A 7,731-nucleotide genomic window follows, 5' to 3' on the forward strand; every position below is an offset into this window, starting at 1 on the left:
CCAATTTTAGCATAAATCACTTGCCATTTAAGAACTGGGGAAAGGATGCAGGTGTGGTGGTGCATGCCTTTAATCTCAGCACTCTGGAGGCAGAGGCTGATGGATCTCTGTGAGTTCGAGGCCAGCCTGGTCTACATAGCAAGTTCCAGGCCAGTTGGAGCTATAGGGAGACCCTGTCTCAAAAAGACAAAAAAAAAAAAGTTAGAGTTAGAAGATTTACGGCACCATTTGCCTTTTCCATCTTAGGGTTTTAGCTGCCCTGGAGGAGTTAGGAATGACAGATTAAATGCTCTATGGGTACAGCTGCATGCAAAGCTTAGCACCGCTTCGTCAGTCAAGCCCTTGCTGCCTGGACACTTGACACCCTCTCCAAGCCATTCCTTCGCTTCCACTTCCCCAGCCGGGTGGTCAGAGCCACTGCTTCTCTGTCATCTTCCCTCTTCATTCTGGGGGTCTTTACCACCCCCAGTGAGGTCCTTCTCTGTCATCTTCCCTCTTCATTCTGGGGGTCTTTACCACCCCCAGTGAGGTCCTTCTCTGTCATCTTCCCTCTTCATTCTGGGGGTCTTTACCACCCCCAGTGAGGTCCTTCTCTGTCATCTTCCATCTTCATTCTGGGGGTCTTTACCACCCCCAGTGAGGTCAGGACTAGGCACTTGGTACTCCAAAATCTGATACCTACCTCCTTGATCTCTGCTGCCTGTCTGGGCACCCCAATGGTTTCACCATTGTTAGAGTAGCAAAAAGCCCCATAAATTGAACTGGTCCAGACTATAAAATCCCTAGTCTAGCTGTTGGAGGACCACTTTTCCAGTCTCACTGGTCAATCACCTGGTGATAGACCACTCCTAGGAAGGCAGGTTCACCTTAAGTTATGCTAAATAGGTGGGCAGAATACCTGGAACGTTAATGAGCTAGCGAATTTTTCCTGCCTGGAACTAGCTCAGAACTTCCAGGCCAGCCACAGGCATGTAGGTGTCTGTCTGCTTTCCTGAACTTTTCAGGAAAGCATTAATTTCTCCTTTGCTTCCTCGTGCCTTTCTTACTAAACATGCGTTCTTTAAAGCTCTGGGCTGCTCCCAGCATCTTGTATGTCTTCACTTTTTCTCTAAAGCTTCCTTCTCCTGGCCATGTAGCCACATATCTATCTGACTCCCACGCAGGCTCTAAACCTGCATGGCTCCATGGCTTTCTTTCCTTCTTCCCACCGCTCACCTCCTCAAGGCAGCTGCCAAGATGACCAGCTCACCTGCCCTGAGGATTTTTCTTTTAAGATTCTAATAAAATTGTAAAAGCTTCGGTTTGGGTCCATTCTTAAATTCTTTTCTGAATGAGTGTAAGACCCTCCAGGGGCCTCTTTCTCCTGTTCACTATCATCCCTTCTTATTCCACACTGTGCCCAGGAGCGCCCACGGTACTCTGTGAACTCCATCATCTTACTCTCGGTGTCACCCTCCAAACCTAGATCTTTGCTGCCAGATTCCACTGTTGCACTATTTACTATATCAGATTTAAAGTATCCAGCTATACCTCACCTCCCCCAACCCCTGCATCCACTCAGTCAGGATATCCTCTTCTCTGTCCCTAACCCCTATGCACACCCAAAAAATCGCCAAGTCATTTTACACGTATCACATGTCTGAATCTGATCTCCCACCTCAGAGGCCCTATCAGGCACCTATTTCTCCTCTTCTGACCCTCTGGTTCCCCTGTGGCCTCTGTGATCGGTTCGTTCGTCACACTGCCAACAGCGCAGTTTTTCTAGAATACAATTTAATCCTGCATCCTTCCTGCTTAAGGCTCTACAGTGCCTCCCTGCTGACTTGATGAAGGTCCACAGGAAGTCTGTCCTCCTTACTGGCTCCCCTCCAGCCCACCCACCACAGACAGAGATCCGAACATAGTACTGCTCTGTGCTTAGAACAGTTGTCCACTCAGTCAGGATATCCTCTTCTCTGTCCCTAACCCCTATACACACCCAATAAATCGCCAAGTCATTTTACACGTATCACATGTCTGAATCTGATCTCCCACCTCAGAGGCCCTATCAGGCACCTATTTCTCCTCTTCTGACCCTCTGGTTCCCCTGTGGCCTCTGTGATCGGTTCGTTCGTCACACTGCCAACAGCGCAGTTTTTCTAGAATACAATTTAATCCTGCATCCTTCCTGCTTAAGGCTCTACAGTGCCTCCCTGCTGACTTGATGAAGGTCCACAGGAAGTCTGTCCTCCTTACTGGCTCCCCTCCAGCCCACCCACCACAGACAGAGATCCGAACATAGTACTGCTCTGTGCTTAGAACAGTTTACCTGTTCTTGGTTCTCTTGGCCAACTGCTGGCTCTTTGACGACCATGTGCTTATACCCAGAGGCTTCCCACACCCTCACCCTGGGAGTTGTGGGTTCTGCATGCCTCCTCTGTACCCACTTGTACAGCAGTTTCCTCAGATAAGGCATTCCATCTTGGAAAGAGGTTCTTAAGACACAGGATGTTTTTTTTTTAATATTTTGATTTTATGTGTGTATTGCCTGTGTGTACGTAAGTGCATCCATGTCGTGCAATGCCTGCACAGAAGAGGCTGTTGTTAGCCACCATGTGGGTACTGGGATTCAAACCCAGTACCGAGCCATCGCTCCAGCCCCTGGGATGTTCTAAGAGGAGGTGAACATTCCATCCTGCAGGGAAACTCCTCCCACTCAGGAGTAAACAACTCAATAGCTTCAGAAAGCCCCTGAAACTGACCTGATTCACTAGGTCCCACCCTCCCCCAACCATGTACAGGCAGTAAGGACTCTGCAGACACTCTCAGACCAGCTTTCCAACCTGCCTGGAGGTTGTGCAGTGTATTCTAGCTTTCCAACTTTTGTTGGCTGTCACCCACTTTGGGGTGGGCGTCTGGCCATGCAGCCACCTCTGAGTCATTTCTATCAAGTAACCCTCCCCCATGCTCCTGCAAGCAGCCCCAATAAAACACCTGTAAGTAGCCCCAATAAAACTCATTGGTTCACTGGGTGTGGTAGTACATGCCTTTAATACTAGCACTCAGGAGGCTGTGGCAGGTGGATCTCTGTGCGATTGAGGATAGCCTGGTCTACATACATACAAACAAAAAACACCTTCAAACCAAACCAAAACATCATTGGTTCACAAAGGGGGCTTTGGTGGTATCCTTACTTGGCTCCCTATCTGGGGTGAGCAGGCATTTGCACATCTCCCCGGGTATAATGCCACACAACATTTAGGTCGTAGCACCTAGCATGCCACCTTATGGCGAGGTCTGGGCGTTTGCTTTACTGGCTTCTCCCAGGTTGTATGACCTTTCCTAGAGACATTATTTCTATTCATTTCAGATAGGGAGGTCAGTGGAAGACTGAGGAAATGATTCCACCCAAGTCTACCACAGAGAGGGAAATTACTGAATTGTGGTTACTCACAGGAACGTGGACAGCTTATAGATGGCTCTACCACTATGCCCTGGCTCTCATCAAATAGTGATAGATAGATAGAGAAGCCATCTTTTCCGGTGTGCCTCGCCTTCTTGAGAACTAATGCTCCCTTAAGGTCTCCACCTTAATCTTTCCTTGTGGACTGAGCTCACAGTAGGACTGTAATAAATGTTTTGTTCATAGAGTGGCTAATCGTTCTGGACCAAGGGAGTCCTGGGATGTGGGACTTGACATGCTAGAACTGGAAAAGTGCCTAGCAAAACAACATGAGGTCACCCCGAGTTTACCGAGCCTGCTTTAGATGTTGTGCAAACCTGCTTTATTTCCGTAGCTGAGCTTTGATTGACATGAAACTTAACCTCTGATAGCTTTGTCTCATCTGTTGCTGTCCAAGCAGCTGCCTGGGAAAAACATGTTATATGAGATTAATGGATAATTTTTGAGTGGATGAAAATACTGAGCACCATTATCTTAGTCACTATCTTGAGTAGGAAAGCTCTCTAGGTCTACATATGCAAGAAAGGTTGAATTCTAAGCAATAACGATCAATGGTAACAAATGTCCAATATATTTTGTCTATTTTCAGGTTTTTGGGTATGTGAATGATTTTGCTCAGAATGAACAGAGAGCCTTGAATATCAATACTGAGTTTTATGAGAATGGAGAACCCCAGAGATACTAGAAATAAAAAAAGTTACTCAAGCAGGGACCTCAGGCCTATAATTCCAGCACTCAGGAGGCTGAGGCAGAAGTTTTCTGAGAGTTTAAGGCTATCCTGGGCTACACAGTGAGACACTGTCTCAAAAAAATACTGCTCCTGAATATGTTGGAAATAATCAAGGAACACAGGAATGTCACACAGATGAGACCTGAAGGGACTTCATCTCACTTCATCTTGTACCTGACACACAGCAGGTGTTCAGTGCATAATGATTATATTCAAATATGCTTATAGACTCATTGTCCCTGTCTCCCCCCCTCCCCAAGGTCTTGCTATATAGCAATATAGTCCAGGCTGGCCTCAAACTTAAAAAAAAAATTTTCATCAATTTACTTTTATGTGTATGAGGAATATTTTGCCTATATATCCCCTGGAACTGGAGTAGATGTTGTGAGCTGCCATGTGGGCACAAGGAACTGAACCCTGGTTCTCTTCAAGAGTAGCCAGTGCTCTTAACCACTGAACCATCTCTCCAGCCTCTCGACTCAAGTTTTCAATTATTCAGCCCTGGCCTCCCGAGTGCTGGAATTTCAGATGTGCACCTGGATTCACATAGTTTAGAAAAACCCTGGCCTTTATAATAGAAGTCAACATATAGGCTCTGAAAATAACCAGAGCATTTCCAATGCAATAATTCCTGGAAAATACTACGAGTATTATTTCATCAAACTGTAGACAACACCTTACACTGAAGATAAAGGCCAATTTATTGGATTTTTCAAACTGACTTTTTTTTTCCTGCAAGTTTGAACCTAAGCAGCAAGCCAGGTAGGGAGGACAGACTGCTGATGAGGAGGGAGGATGGACTGCTGACATTAAGCAGCTATGTATTTAGAGTAGCAAAGGCCTGGAAATCTACTAGATGCTTCTTCCAAGTAAATGAAAAGACAGAGGCTTGTAAAGAGACTTGTTAAGACCTGCATATTAGAGAACATCAAAGAAACAGTTTGTCACAATCACTGTTCATAATATGCCCAGAGGACAGTCATGTGTTGATCTCTCCTATCTACCTCCAGGTCAAATTCTGATATACAATATGGCATAATATATATTTTATGTGCCACTGGAATTTTAATTTTTGGCTATATGTTGTATGGAATAAGTTCACTGAAATATGAAAATTTTTATAGCCATGAGGATTTGTTAGGCAGTTAACTTTTTAAAAAATATTTTATGTGTTTGAGTCTATTGCCTGCATGTGTGTAGGCGCACCCATGTCATGCAGTGCCCATGGAGGTCAGATGTGGGCTTCAGATCCCCTGAAACTGGAGTTACCAATGGTTGTTAGCTACCATGTGGGTGCTGGGATTTTAACCTGGGTCCTCTGCGAGCAGCCAGTGCTTTTAACTTCTGATCCATCTCTCCATCCCAGGAAGCTAATTTCTTGAATAACAGGTTTTTCTTCTTTTTGACTGTCTTCTAAAAACTTAATTTCAAGTCTCACTTATTTCAAATATGGTTTCCATTAAAACTTCTTTTTTCCTAAACCGAATGGAATCTTTTCCTATCGCTTTTCCACACCATAAAGAACATCTGTGGTAAATGTTCGCTCATTTGCTTTGTTGTTACTGTATCTGTCTTATTTTGGTGCGGTTTTCTTTTCTGTTTTGTTTTGTTTTTTTTTGCCAGGGTCTCATGTTGTCCACGTACCCTCAAACTTGATTTATAGCCAAGGCTTTTCTTGAACTCCTGATCTGAGTGCTGAGATTTCAGGTGTGTGCCAACACACCTGGCTTTTATAAACTTGTTTACATTGCTCCTTATGACTGGGTCTATTGTAGGGCCCATACTTTATCTCTTCATTCCTAGCAATTGGCATATTGCCTGAAAACGAAGGCACTTATAAAATGCTTATTGGACTGAATTATTTTAAAGTGTGGGGAGTTTGTCAAGCCCAGACTTCTTAGTTACTCTCTGCAAGAACAAAGGTACATGGCCTGAACTTTACTATCTGTTCCGACGATTCCTCATCAACATAGGTAAAAGTTTGGGTAGACCAGGTGCTAGCAGATACTTAGGATTTCAGCCACATAGGTGGAACAAAAGACTTATGGCTATGAAGAAGAAAGCCCAGTGATCACCAGAAAGAATCACCCAAAACACGTCTCCATCCCAATTGCCGCTGGCCTGGTGGGAGGAAGGTCCTCGTAGGCCAATGTAATAGCCCACAACCAGCCAAACTAAAATGATGAACTTAAAGAAAGCAAGAGGAAAAACACTGGCACCAATTGAAAGTTATGACTGTTTTGCCCTGCTAACAAAAGACTCTTCCTGAAATCACAAGAATTCCAATCATCTCAACATGCACTTGCGCTTACAAAGTGGCTGGGTGTGGTGGCACTTGTCTGGAATTTTCCCACTCTGGGAGGCTAAGGTAGGAGGACTGGAAGTTCAAAGCCAGCCTGGGCTACACTGCAAGACCTAGTCTCAAAAAAAAAAGTCCCGAATTTGTTTTGTGAAAACTATATTTCCATAAATTTTAATGTCACATTGTAACTTATTAGAAGAGCTTGTTACACATAGCTATGGAATTCTTCAGTAAGACGGTTGCTTCTTTTTTTGTTTTGGTCTTTTTGAGACAGGGTCTCCCTGTAGCCCCAGCTAGCCTGGAACTCACTATGTAGACCAGGCTGGCCTTGAACCCAACTCAGAGAGATCACCTACCTCTGCCTCCTGAGTGCTAGGACTAAAGGTGTGCACCACCATGCCCAGCTTTTGTTCAGCTTTTTTTTTGGTCTTTTTGAGTCAGGGTCTCCCTGTAGCCCCAGCTGTCCTGGAACTCACTATGTAGACCAGGCTAACCTTGAACTCACAGAGATCTGCCTGCCTCTGCCTCCCAAGTGCTGGGATTAAAGGCATGCACCACCAAGCCCAGCCCCTTGTTCTGCTTTTTTGAGACAGGATCTTGCAATTGAGACCAGGCTGGCCTCAATCCTCTGCCTCCTGGGTACTGAGACTACAGTTGTTCACTATAGTGCCTGGCTATAGATGGTTCATAATGACCAAATTTGTGTCTAGGACCTAGATACTTTTTTTATTCAAGGGAGAAGATGAAAAAGAAATGTTTAATAAATACCTGTGCATGTAAGACTGCCATCTATATGTTCGTTTCCTCACGCTTTCTTCCAGGTGCCACGTTTAAATCCCATGCCCACCCTTTGAAGGAGGCTGCTTACTTTAAGATTTTTGTGTATGTGCATACGTGCGCACTTGTGTTTGTCTATATGCATATCACATGTGTACAGGTGCCCACAGAAGCCAGAAGAGAGCATGAGATCCCCTGAAATGGGAGTTATAGGCGGTTGTGAGACACCATGTGGGTAGTGGAAACTGAACCTAGGTCTTCTCAAGAGCAGCAAGTGCTCTTAACTGCTGAGCCATCTCTCCAACCCCTCCCTTTTTTTTTTAACATGCATAAATGTGGAAAATAAGACCAAGAAGGTGAGTGATGTGATAGGAGCATATTACTGACATCATTTAAAGTTGGGCCTTTTCATTGGTAGGGTTCCCATGTTGTAGGGGATGGCTCCACACTCACACATACAAGGGTAGCAACAACTGGACT

This window comes from Nannospalax galili, unplaced genomic scaffold (genome assembly GCF_000622305.1).
Source record: "Nannospalax galili isolate Female #2095 unplaced genomic scaffold, S.galili_v1.0 scaffold648, whole genome shotgun sequence".
Lineage (NCBI taxonomy): Eukaryota > Metazoa > Chordata > Mammalia > Rodentia > Spalacidae > Nannospalax > Nannospalax galili.